Raw genomic sequence first — 14,163 nt, 5'->3', positions numbered from 1 at the left:
CCGGGCCTTTTTATGTGAAGGCCACTGCTGTGTCTGGGTGCAGTACTTGGGTCTGTTACAGGGCCCGCGGTGCCAAGGGAGCTCTGTGTTCCTCCTCTCTGATGTCCCCAGCTGTGAGATGCTGCAGCAATCACCACTTTGCTCGGGCTGTGACTTACGTGAGAGCAGGGTTTGAGATACCATGTTTTGTTTTTTTCTCAAAGAAACCAAATTGGGCTGTCTATATTCTAAAACTATGTAAGCGTATAGCAATTAAGTGTGCACTGTAGAAGGAGCTGTTTCAGTTGCAGAGTTAAGTCTCCTCTTGTTTATCTTGTTGGGCTATTGCCCATTGACAGGCTATTACCATGATTCATCATAACTTCACGTCTTGGAAAAGGTCTTTGCAGAAGCAGGAGTTGTGCATCAAGCCAGGTTCGAGCTCACCAGTCACGCGTGATTTGCTGACAACATCCTGATTTGGCAAATATGGATTTCAATTATTGCAGCTCCTCAAAGGAAAAACAAATCTGAGATCTAGGTCAAATATCTAGATTCTATCAAGTATTCCCACCACAAATAAAGTTTGTTAAGGTACTAATTTAAATCATCTGTTCTTTTCTTCTTTTTTTTTTTTTTTTTTTTTTCCAGGTCTAATTAGTATCACTCTAAACCCTTAGAATACACACAAATATGTATTACATGTTTAAATATAGGTACATGTGCATATATGCACCTATAACTTAGCTAGGCAAGAGCCTTTACAAGTATCCTCCTCCTACTATAAGTTGGGGGGAAAGGAAGGAAGAGCAGGCAAACTCCTACCAAAGGAAAAATTCTAGTATATGACTTTTGCAGAAACAGACCATGTTGGCTGTTAAAATACATCGAAAAGCCCCTCTTTCCATGAATTGTGTACATTCTGTCCCTGAAAGATTTTAGAGCAGCAGTGACCTTAGAGAGCTTTTGAAGAGAAGCCTTTTATATTTGAATTGGTATCCTGACATGTAATGAAGAGGTTGCCATGGCAAATATGTATTTTTGATGGAATCAGAGAAAATAAGTGAATAAACCATGTATGTCTCTGATTCATAAATTACTACGGCTCAAGGCAATAGTAACCCCTGTTTACTGATACGTGACCAAAGCTTTTTCAGTGTGAAATCAAAAAAAAAAAAAAAAAAAAAAAAAAGGAAGAAAATGTATTAGACTAACTGATCAATTTAAATAGTAATTTAAATTCAGTTAGGCTTTCTTTACCTTGCAGCTTTAGAAATATTTAAATACCGTACCAAAAAAAAAAAAAAAAAAGCTTTCCCTGTAACTTCACAGAGTGCATAGAACATTAGCACCAATGGGTCCTTTGTATCACACTGCTTCTGTTGGGGGATCCACGCTGTATATACCAATAGCCCAAGAGCACCTTGTATTTGGCACTATTATCTGATTATACACACATAAATCTGCTTATATAATTCTACTTGAACAGCAGTGAATTGTTTTGCCAGCGATTTACACTCTCCTGAGACCTTGCAGACCTACTTTAAGAGCTGACTTAACTCTTTGCACTCTCAGCTGCACCTAGTTGAAAGTATCCTCACTCTTTTAGCTAAAACGTTGAAGTTTTGTTTCATTCAAAACAATCCATGTCATAGAAAATGATAAAATTTTGGTGGAAACTGTAAATGAAAATGTCCAGTTCTTTCACTGTGCTTCTTTTCTTCATTGTACCTTTGATGGTGTGCAGCTTTTAGTTAACAAAGCCCTGTGGCAGCACTGCTTGAAGCGTTACTGGAAGTGAAGGTATTTAGGCCTTATCTTAGTGGCAGTTGTTGGAGACCCAATTCCCCAAGGAGAAGAAGTATGAGCTGGCCTCAGGCTGGGAGTTGTGGACTACAATTGCAAAAGCAAAGGAAGATCTAATAAATAAAACTGGACAAGAAAATGTATCTTTGGTGGGAATTTTGAACTTTTTCAAACCACTAACATTTTATTTGGAGATCAGCCTATTCCTGAGAAATGGCTTGGATGGGATGTTTATCGTCAGAGCTGGGGGGAAAATAGGAAACCTCCAGAGAGGAGGGGACCCCGATGTCCCTGGGGAGAGCTGCAGGCAAGGGGCTAGGTCGGTCCCGGCCGGGTGCTGCCCTGCTGGAAGGTGGCCACAGAGCCAGCACGGGCTGCGTACAGCGCTCTCTAAGCCATGCCCTGACTTCCCCAGCCTTCGCAGCAGACATTGGTGAGCTGTGGCAGCCCCTGGGCAGCTGCTGGCTTTGCTCAAGGTCAGGGAACCTAAAGGTGCTGTTTCTTGATTTTCACAGCTGCCGTTTAACAATGCACCCTCAGGCTCTGTAACTCTGTACTGACGGCCGTTGGCTTGTTTTTCATTGCATCACAGCGCTGGATCTCTTTCCGAGCGCTTTGCTGTCCGCAGGCTGTGATGCTCCTTGCCGGGGCCGCCAGCCCCAGCTCAGCTCCATGAGGCCGTCCCTGGCCGGGGGCTGAGCCCCTCCTGCAGCCCAGCCCTGGCGGAGCTGATGCAGCAGTGGGAGTGATGCTCGGTCTGGGCTTTCAGTCGCTCTTGCGCTAAGTAGTTTACACATTTTCTCAAAGGTCAGCTAGGCAATTAACTTAGTAGTTCACAATGTCATTCAGCAACTATTTAAACTCTCATAAATGAAATGACTGTAGTCCAAATGTTCCTTCCCCGTGACCCTAGTGTACTTTCTCTCGATTAACTCTTTTCACTGCTCAGGATGTGTTGCAGGCTGCAGGGCTGCGCAGCCTGAAGAAGGCGCCGTCGTTTTCACCTTGCTCGCGGGCGTCTTGCAGGAGACGTCACCTGCAGTCACTTCTGTTCTGTGGGCTCGTGGTGGCCGTAGGGTGCCCTGTGCCTCCACTCTGTGAGGACAGAGCCTGGCCCAAGGTCATGCTGTGAGGCTGAGGACGGGTCTCCTGCCCTTGGCTGCTCCTCTGCAGGATAAAACCTTGGGTGTCGCATCCTGCCGACCTCGGTGCAGAGGCTGTGTCCCCATCATTGCGCTGCAGGAAGAGGAGAGTTTCAGTTCTGCTTCCCTTGCCTGACCTAATCCATGCTGTAAAGCACGTGGTCCTGCAAACCTGTGCGCTCAGGAGTGCTCAGTTTGTTTGTAGAGAGAAAAAGCCTTGGATCTGATAGATCCATCTCCTATCCCACCTTTACGCCTGCGGCTGCTTTACGGTCCCGGTGTCACAGTGCCACTGGATCATGGTGGACCCGCGCCTTCAGGGAGCACGTGGCAATTAGCAGAGCCCTGGGCCTAAACCTCAGCTTTATCTTAATTAAGGATGCTCCATCTAGTATGTTAGGGTTAAATAGCAAAGGGAAGAAGGAGGGTAAGAAAGGCAAAGTGCTGTCATCCTTTTTTTTTTTTTTTGTAAGGAATGGAGATGTCCTCTAGAAAAGTCCCATACAATTGTACTTAATTTAGCACCGTAGTTGGTATGGAAAGTTTTCAAATAATCTATAAGCTTACATTGAAAAATATTAAGTGCTCTTAATGCTCTGATTGACTTCCACAGGGCAGCAGTTTGCCCGGATGGTGGAAATTTGCTACTATTATGTAATTTACAGAGACCAAACTAGGTCGTAGGTGACGAATCCATTGTTGTGGTTTTCTGTGCTGGCCAGTGAACCAGAACTATTTACAAAAACCTCTGCCCCAAGTAAAACAGTAACAAATCAAGTATTTACATGCCCAACACATTCCGTATTTACATGTTCAACACATTCCGTATTTACACGTTCAACACTCTCTGTGCTTAGGAGGACAGAAGGACCACAGTGGTGCGCGCCGTGCGGCAGCAGGCGCTGTGGTGGGGCGTGCAGTGACCCCCACGAGGGCTGACGCACACACACACACACACACACACACTGCTGCTGCCCACACTTTTTCCACTTTTCAGTGGAAAGTTGCTCTGGGCACACGGGGAAGCAGGCAGCAGCCGTGGCACGGGCAGGGACGGCGATGGGCTGCGGCGCAGGAGCCAGGTACGGGGCAGGGGGGGCGAGCTCGCAGCACCGGGGGTGACCACCCTGCGGCCACCCCCCGCCACAGCCTGAGACAGGGTCTGGGCACTGGGGGTGGCCCCAGGGCTCCTGGTTCACAGCATGGGGAGTTAGGCATGGACAGGCAGCAGGAGGCAATGACCAAAGCCTGTCCAAGTCCGTGGGCTAGCGACCTGGTCTGGTGGGGGGTGTCCCTGCCCATGGCAGGGGTTGGAACCGGTTATCTTTAAGGTCCCTTCCAACCCGAACCATTCCAAGATATAATTTTCTCACTAGCTTGCTGCTTCCTACATATTGTGTGCGTTCTAAACCAGGCCTGTTAGGACTGCTATCACTGTGTAACGGGGCGCATGGCCCTTGAGTTTTTTCACAGAAGGAAGCAACGCCTTTGCCCCTATCTTTACTCTGTTCTGGGGGTCCAGACCTCCAAAACTGGACTCGATCTGTTCCTGCCTTTTTGCCTTTTCTGAGCACCTCTGTGAGACTTCCCATTGCCTGCAGCCATAGCTCTGATCCCCCAGGCATGGGATCCGTGGGGCAGTGGAGCGGGGTCTGCGGTGTGAGCCCCCCGCGGGGCAGTGCGGAGAGGGGCTCGTGGGCAGACAGGGGGTTCAAAGAGAGCGTGTGGCCTGGGGGGAGCTGCCAGAGGCTAACAGGAGGTGTTTAACCTCATTGCAGAGCTTCATTAGAAAGGGGAGGATGAACCAGCTGCTACATAGATTAACCATTAGAAGGTAAAAGCGACACCACCAGCAGAATTATTAAAAAGACTCTTATCTGGTTAGTGGGAGATTGTTTCTGGAAACTGAGAAATTACTGCGTAATGGGAACTGCAGGTTTTCCTGGAATTCTGGATGTTGTACAAAAACAGTTCTTTTCAGACCCAGCAGACACAAGCTAAGTAAAATAGGTTTTTCAAGTGGAAAACTGCCAATTATTCCAGATTGTTGTGATAGTTTAGTGATTCACACAAGACTTCGGTAGACTGTTAGTGAGAACTTCTTTTTAAAATGCACGACGGGTTACAAAGAATATTTGTGAATAAAGTGTTTTCATTTGAAGTCAGCCAGCTACACTGCTTTTTCTTTGCGGCATGCCCAGCGGAGCCTCCTCACGGAGGCCAAGCTCCAGGCGCCGCAGGGGACGGCGTAACTGCAGCCGGAGCGCAGCCTCCACCACTCCAACCGGCGGCAAGCAAGCTCTAAAAACAAACAAACAAACACCAAAAAGTGGACACTGATTTATAAAAGCTTGTCATCTGTGTATTAAAGACAGAAAGGCAATGAAGTTCCTATTTTTTTCTGCCGAAATCTTGTTGATGTGCAAAGCACATGCTGGCTGCGAGGCACGTTCCGGCAGAGGGCTCTGTGCGCAGGCCTGGCCCTCCTGGAATCCAGGCAGAGCAATGGAAAGTTACCCCAAGTGCCTGAGATTAGGAAGAAAAAAAAATACGCTTAAAAAAGGGAATTAGGCTGAGGTAAACTATTGTGCATCATCATTTGATTTAATACTTGATAAGGAGTTGTGCTGGTTCAGCAAGTCTTTCTGAAGGAGTTTGGGACAGCGCTTAGGCTGTAGGATCTCCAGGTGATGCGTCCTGTCTTTGGCCCTTCTTTTTCCACTTCTGTTTGAAGAGTTGTACGGATCAGTGAGCGCTATTGCTTGACTATCTGAAACACATAGCATAGTACTTTGAAAGTGAATAAAATGAAGCATATGACTATAACAGGAATACAGAAAACAGTAGGCGATGAAGATGTCCGTTGACCTGAGAGTTCAGGCTGTTAGTCATGATTTATAAATGCAAAACATAAAAGAACATATTTAATTAGTCTGTGATTACATATTAATTACTTTTCTGTGGCATATACGCCCAGGAGGAATAAAAGGTCTCAGAGCAGAATGAGTCTATTTCCTTTAAGGAAATGAAACCGAAAAAAAGATAGATGCGTGCCAGAGGAAGCTGAGATAGGGTTTGCTCTAGTTAGATTTTCTCAAATACTGTTTGCAAAAAATTACCCAGTGCATAAAACAACTTTTTGTTTTAGTCCTTGTGAGTTAAGATTAAAGGCAAAGTGGAAAATTAATCTCATGACGTATCAGCAAGAGAAAGAGTGAGAAATGTAGTCACCTTTGGTTTGGAAAGACTGTATTAAGTAGGCCAGTTCTTCAGAACTGCTTTGAAAACTGTTTTGTGTCTTACCTCGTTGCTTCTTATTGATTCTCGTTTTTCCTGGCTGTGACTTCCCAATGTGTAGATGATCTCTAACCCAAAGCTGGTTATCTCTGTTTCCTAACAGATAGCAGGAAACAAGGCAGACTTTTATTACCAGTACATACCACTGTTCTACTAACAGGCTACCTTTCTGGGTGCTGATGCCTTCTCAAACGGACTCAGTATTGGGACTGGGTGACAACAGCTAATACATTTTGCAGAGTTTCCATGTGAAGATATGGTAATGTGGAAGTCACAAATGCTTTCCAGGCCTTCCAGAGCAGGGAGCAGCTCTAGGACATCAACCAACACTTTACATGCAGAGCTTGTTCCAGAACTCACACTGTTAACTGTTAGTGATTAGCTATATCATTTCACATCATTTTGCAATGAAACGTGTAGCCTTCAGAAGGGGACCTGGATTCCCCATCAGGTTACTAAATGGATGGCCTTCTGTCCCAAAAGCAAGGAGCAGCGAGATCCAGTGCCTAGAGGTCAGCCAGACTACCCCTGAGACGAGCCTATACGTTTCATTTTGAAGGAAGCTCACCCCAGCAGAGCTAAAATGCCTGGGCAGAAGTCTCTCCCACTGGAAAACACGAACTTAAAATTAGGTATTGTTCCCTAGGCAATACAGAAATTGGATCGCCTGTGGTCTTTTGGTGACCATGTTGGATGATCACAATTGGCCTTGCAGTCGATGGATTTTGTGGCCCTAATTGTTCTTTGTACGCTTTGCAAATTATCCCATGAGTGTATATATCATACTGTAGACTATTTTTAGCATTTTTTATAAACACTCACTCCTGTTGACAGCCAGCCATTAGCCTGACCCAGTCCTATTTAAGCAAGCCTGTCAGGGGTGACAGCTCAGGATTTGGTCTTTCATCTCTTTCCTGGCTGGGAATGAGCTGACTCGCTGGCTGTCCTGGAAGCCCTCCTGCTCAGTGACTTTCAGGCTTGCAGCTTAACCCCTCTGTGCATGGTGAAGGAAATCTGTTCTGGGAAACTTGCATAACTACCATCTTGAGGAGCTTTGAAAATAAAGAAGAATGTGTTTATCCCTGCTTAAGGTGGAAAAGTGTCAGGGAAGCAGAGGAACTTTGTCCAATTCTCACTGGCTGCAAGTGTTGTTTAAAAATTGCAATCTAAATTAATTCAGACTTAAAGACAGGAAATAAAAAGCTCAACAGAAATGACCTCTCTGTTCTATGTGCTTCCGAAGCATTTCTCCTTTGCCTCTCCACAGCACACAGCTGTGAAAAGTATTCAGTGCCGAAGGGAAAAAATTGCCTCTTTTTAGACGTAACATGTTAACATGCAGGGCTCCGTCCCCGTTGTCAGACGGCACTGGTTGAGGTGAGGGCAGACTGCAGGGAGCTCAGCACTGCTGGAGCCAGGCTGCCCCTGCCCTGGGAACATCCCAGCAGCTGCCCAGCCCCGCCACGAGGCAGTCCTCAAACCCCCTAGCACTGATACCCCGTGGGTGTCTGCTGAGCCTCCAGAGTCCCACTGTACTGAGGAGCAACATGAATACGAAGGGGCCTTTTAACAAAATCCCCAGGTCTGGGGTAGAGCTGCCCCTGTGGTGAAAATGAAGGTGGTTGGGAAAAAAAAAAAAAAAGAAGAAAAAATCTATATGCACTTCTTTTAACCGTATTTGAACTTCTCACTAAAGTAACATCATCAGATGCGAGTGATAGAATGTACATGTGACATCAATTTTGTTATAAATGACAAAAAAATTCTGTGCAGTTTATAGAAACCATGACAGATCTTTAAAACAAATGCTTCCCCCCTCTTTTTCTTTTCTTTTCTTTTCTTTTTTTTTTTTTTTTTTTTTACAACTTTTCAATGTTGGCAGTTTAAGGAATCTGAAAATTGAATCCATCTATCTGGCACTGGGAAAACAAACAACATATTTGTCTCTGTATTCTCTCTTCACTCCAATGCTTAAAGGTCCTAAATGCAACTAAGTAAATCTGAAACTGCAGGGGAAAAGAAAGTTATATCACTTGTGCTCCAACTTATTAGCTTGGCCATGTTATAAATGATGATCTGAATTATGTACCAATATTCAAAAGTTCTCTTGTAGTTTGGAGCATTCAGAAAATCACAGAGCATCTGAAAATCTGCAGTTAGTAAAATCATATAAAGCGGTTTGAAAATGCAGGGGTCAGTCTCATCCTGTCAATGTGAGACCATTTCCGGACATGAATTCCTCAGCGCCATGCAGGGCTCACAGGCTTTTACACGTTCATGTATCTAAGTGTATCACGAGAGACTTCTTCAAAAGAGGATAAGAAGTAGCAGTCCTGTTCCAGATTAATTATTTAAACCACAATAAACTAATGATGCTCACTAAGGACTATGTAGATGCTCAGAAATGATACTATAATTCTCTGAAATTCACCAGTCTCCTTCATCGTGGTTCCTCCACCATTTCATGGTCTCACAAAGGTTTTTCATGATCACTTTTTTCTTGTTTTGGGTTGGGGAGGAGCATCAGAAAATATGCGATGGTGTCTTACCAGTGTGCCCGATTGTCACTGTCAGTTGTGCCTATAGGAAAACGCAACAATCAACAAATTCCTCTTCTTTTACATGCAGATTGAAATAGTTTCAGAAACTCATTTAACTCTGGGCCCCGGTTTTGAAACCAGGCGCCAGCTGACAGTTCCCAGATTCCCCCAAGGCTCTGTGCACTCTGCTGTACATGTTCTTGTTGTTTACATTTGGTTTCTTTAATTTTTCTTTTCTGCAGTTATGACAGATCCTTGCAGCAGGAAAGCTGGGGCTGCAGAGCAGGTCCTGGTGCCGTGCGTGGCTCCCTGAGCCCGGCACTGTGGGTTCGAAGGTAGCTTAAAACTTCAAACCCTCAGCGTGTGCGGCTCCATGTCAGCAAAACACAGCGATCGGCCCTGTCTGTGACTCTGGCCTGTGTTTTCTCCCTTTCTTATGCCCTTTACATGGCCGTGAGTTTGCTTTACTGGCCACCTAAACAAGATGCAGGTCTTCGTGTACCAGATTGAAGATTTAGCATCCTCTCATATTGAAGGATAACCCTAGTATCGCTTCCCTCCACAGAAGATATTTTGTCCTTCAACAGAAGCAAACCACATCATCCTTACTGATTAAATTTTGAGGAAAGTAGTAGGAAATTGAGGCTGTCAATTTTTATATCTATGTTTAGATCAACTGAGAATTGATCACTCTTCACCTTGGTAAATGAGAGAAAGCTGTAAGGTATTAATCTTTACCAGAAAAGCTGCAAGCACACCAGCCAAATTATTTTCACTGAACGCCCTCCCCACTATCTATAACCTTGGTCACATAATCAAGAATGAAAATCATTATCTGTTTCATTCACATCTGCTACTAATTTTTTGAAGCCTCCTTTAAATCTGATTAGAACTTCTCATCCAAACCTAACAAATGTTGAACTCAAGGCTAAACTGTATCAGGTTTGCTTAGTAATTCACATAATATTTTTATTTTCTCTTCCTAATTGAATTTGTACATTGATTTGTGTTACTCTTCTCCTGACCAGTTATTATTAACTGTTTATAAAATGCCAAGGGTATACAATGCACTGTGAAGGCACTGACGGCAAATTGCTTTTCTGGTTAATATAACCCATAATTTCTGTCCCTTGCCCAGGCAATTTGCCCTGGGTACGCTCTAGCTCTTACCTGCCATTCACTATAATAAGGCTATTTCTTAATGACTAATTGGGAACGTTACCTGAAATGTTAGCTCCCATGGACTGTCCTATGTGAGTGTCATGAATTTGAGGGATCGTCCCACTTGACCGGTAGCGGTACAGGTAAAAGGACGCAGTGATTAAATGCACTTACTCCGTCTTCTCACGAGCATCCCCATTAGTTTCCATTGCCTAATGGTGGCCGCCCCAGTAACAGCAGATGTGTGAGAACACTTCGGGCTCCAGTCCACAGTGCTGCGGTTTCCTGTTTTCTTTTTCAGTTATTTAGAAAGGTCTCTCAATAAAAATAGTCACCAGTCCCTTCGGGGAGATGCCTCCTGTGGCCAAGCATCCTAGCAAGGGACCCGCTCGCTGTGCTGCCATCAGCCTGGAGGCACAGCCGGTCCCTCTGCCACGCTTCGGGTTTGGCGAGGACCGAAATAACTCGCCGAGTTTCACTTTCATTCTGGGTGAGGAGAGGAATGCATACTCTCAAACCCGGTTCCACATTGCACGAATGTCAGTGAGCCACCGAAGGGCACCCGTCCGTCGATCGCTGCCCTGCGGCGGAGCCGAGCGAGGTCGGGCAGGCGGCACGGGGAGGAGGGCACGCGGCCAGCTTCCACCACCCGCAGATGGAGCGGTGGTGGCATCGGCTGCCTTCAGGCCTCTGGTTTTCCCATCTCTTTATCTCAGCGCTCACAGGGCCGCATGTTTAGCTGTACCAGGCAGTGTTTTGGCGAGGAGACCATATCGTAATGCCGTTTTCTTTCGTTTGCAATCGTTTCAAGCCTTGTGCCTTGTTACTCCAGTAATGGACGAGGATAAATACAACTTTCTGCATAAGCACAGAAGAGCCTTTGGGGGCAATATGTTAACCTCTGACAATTCCTGTAATTTCACAGGAGTCTATATATAAGTTACGGTGCGTAATCTGCTCTTTCCTTCCTCTTTAAGGGTGGCTTAAAGTCATTCTAAGATTAGTATTTATTGTTTTATTAATTTCTTTCTCTAGTCTCTACCTTCTGCCGATCACAAAGAGCTTCACAGTTACAGACTAGGAGTTACATCAGCCTTACGAGGCAATGCCAGGTTTCAGAAGGCAGAGCTGAGGCACCAAGCCTCTTCCCTTCAGCCTTAACCACTCAGCATATTCCTCCAGCATTTAAATTGAAAGCCGTGTGACCAACAGGGCAGTTCTTGAGTCATACATCTGAAGGAAGAAGGCAGGGGGCAAATTTCTCCCTCTCTCCTTCCCTGAACTGTTGTGGCCAGAGGGCACCCACCCGTGCTGTCCCCTGGGGGCCACGGGCACTGGCACCGCTGCTCAGCTGCTGCTGTTCCCACCCCACGTCTCCAGGAGCAGCGCTGTGACAGAAGGGGCTCCATATTTCTCAGCCACGTGTGTTCACTCGGTAGCACTCCCCTGCTCTGCTCATCTTCTCTTCCCTTTCCCACTTCCCTGTAGCCCTTTGTCTTGCGTGGCTCCAGCAGCTCTCCGGTGGGGCTGGTGTCGGGGAGGAGGCGCGGAGCCCCGCAGCACTCCGTGCCGGTGCCCAGCCGGGCCTGCCACCGACTGCACAGAACTGCTGCACAGCCCTGCGAGGCTCAGCGCAGCTGCAGGAAAAGCCCAAGCTCCTCCTACACACACATATGCACAATCTGTATCTAATAATAGTGTGCTGCAAGGGCCAAGTATGTTTAGGTTTAAGAAAACAGTTTGATAGTTATGCCATACTTTGATCCTACTGTCCTGCAATCTTCTGGAAGCTCTCATTTGAAAGCATGTTCAGTTGTATCCATTTTGATTTTGTTTTGTTTTTATTCTCCTCTCTGTTGTTATTCGCTCTCTGGTTTGTTTTACTTTGCACTCCAGAAATTTGTCACATCCCAACTGGCCCTGATCAGAACCATAAGGCAGCTAGCGTTTCCCTTCCCAGACAAGCCAAACGCATGCTGAGAGCTTTATGAGCGCTCCCTCCGTGTGCAGGTGACATGGCAGGGCTGCCAGCTAACGAGCCCATGCAAGAGCACCACAAGACAACATGGGATGCAAGTGTTTGGTTCGCGTCTGATCGCCTCTGGTAGAGCAGTGATGTAGGTGGCTCTCTGTGTGATCCTTCAAAGCACCCCGTGGGCTGCAGCTCCCCGAAATGAAGGACGTGCAGACCTGGTGGTGCTGGGCTGTGGCTGCAAGTGGGCTGGGAGCTGCACCAGCTCTGCCTGGAGTGCGTAGGAAGCATAGGCACGCTCACCAACTCGCTGCCAGAAATGTTTATAATAATTCATAGCTAGTAATAAGCGCCAGCTTCTCCTCGTCTGTGGTAAGCCTCATAAATCACCACATTTGCAGAACTTTTACCATCACACAAGCTCTTCTGTTGTGACAGAAGGGGTGTGTCTGGCTATTACCTGCACACTAATGAGTAGTTTCACACAATACCTGAAAAACTGATAAAAACTTTTTTTTTTTTTTTTCAAAGGAGATACATTTTCTAGAATGTTTTGCACTGATCAGGAGAGTCAAATTCTACAGCTGTGTTTCTAACCCAAATTCTTTCACTAACACACTCCTGCATAGGAGTTTGCAAATTTGGGAGTTTTAATCCTGCAAGCAAGCCTGCTTGGCCAAACCCTCCTGTTCAAACTGTGTAGTCAGCTGAGAATTGCCGTCATTTGTGTGCAGGGATCTCAGGCTCTTCCTCCTCTCAGCATGGCTCTGGTCATTTCCCAAAGTTACTCCAGCTTCTCCCAGGTGTTCCATCCAGCAGAACTGGGCCTGTGGGTTTCATTTGCTGCTTATTTTTTTAATAAAAGGTCAAATCCATTCCTGTACTCCCTGCTTCTTGCTACTTTGGTACAGCATTCATGTCAGATAAATTGAGCTATCAAGGGAAAATTAGAAGATTCTCTAAAGGGTCAAAAAGTGCTTAAAATACAGAAGAAAAAGGTAGGCAGAAATAGATTATTTCAAAGCAAAAGGAGATTATTAGTGGAGTCCCACAGGGATCTGTACAGGACCTGTGCCATTCTAGGTATTCATAAATGGCTTGGAAAAGAGGAGGAGGTGGCAGGAGGTGACAAAGTTGGCTGGTGATGATAAATTATTCAAAGTTGCAAAACCGAAATCTATCTGAAAAGAGCTGCAGGAGTGTCTCACCACAAAGAATGACTAGATGATAAGAATAGCCAGCTGAACTTACTGCCAGTAAATTATAAGTAATACACATAAGGAAGCACAAAATGCAGTAAGAAATGTATATGGATGTGTGCAACAAGCTGTAAAGTAGGTATTGGCACCCAGGAAAAAAGGGTTATTGGAGATACAAAGTTCTGCAGAAACACAAACTCGCTGCTGGCTGTCAGGAACAGGCTACCAGTGAGTTGGGAACTGTTAGGGAAGGAGGAGAAAACAAGCCAGAGAGCATCCCTGCATTACTGGATCTTGCATGGTGTACGCAGTTCTGGCTGCCCATCTTGGGAAGTGTACGTTAAAACTGAGGAAGGAATAGAAAAGGTCACGAATTATAAGTAAAGCATGAAAACAGCTGCTGAGAGTCTGTAAAGAAGGGAAACCTCAGATGAGAGGAGGGGTGGCAGTGGGAGGCCTACAAGATAAGAGAGCTGAGATCTATCAGGCAGATAGGCAACAATTATCTGCTCTTTCTAGTGGTACCAGAGTCAGTGGCATTAAATTGCAGCCTAAAAGAAACAAAAGAAAGCATTTGTTTCACCCAGCATGTAATTAAGCTGTGATGCAACACAAAACCAAAGTATTGCCAATTTTAGAAAGAGACCTCGAAGGAGCAGAAACCCAACGGTGCGGCTACCCCAGCCCCATGGCTGTGCCCCGCGCTGCCCAGGGCCCCGAAGCAGAGGTGTGTGACTCGCTGCAAGCTGAGGGGTTTGTGCCCCAACACCTGCCTGGGGAGGCAGAGGGGCTGGAGGTGGCTGGCTGCAGGCTGCTTCTGAATAAAAAGCAGGAGAGGCACTATTCCTTAGAGTATTTCATATGAAACTGTGATAGAGCTGTCTGCTTTCCTGAAAGGTTTGGGATCCACATATGAGCCAGGGGCTGGAAGCTCCTGGTGATGTAGAAACATGTGACAAAATAAGCACGTGTCTTAAAGGGTGTTGCACTACCATAACATTTAGGTTGTCCTTCAACTCATTGTACCTCTCAATATAAAATTAAATTCTTTTAATTTATCTTTATTT

Source organism: Netta rufina (assembly GCF_964035555.1).
Source record: "Netta rufina genome assembly, chromosome: 14".
Taxonomy (NCBI): domain Eukaryota; kingdom Metazoa; phylum Chordata; class Aves; order Anseriformes; family Anatidae; genus Netta; species Netta rufina.
The sequence above is the reverse complement of the archived record's forward strand: the minus strand, read 5'-3'. Positions refer to the sequence as shown.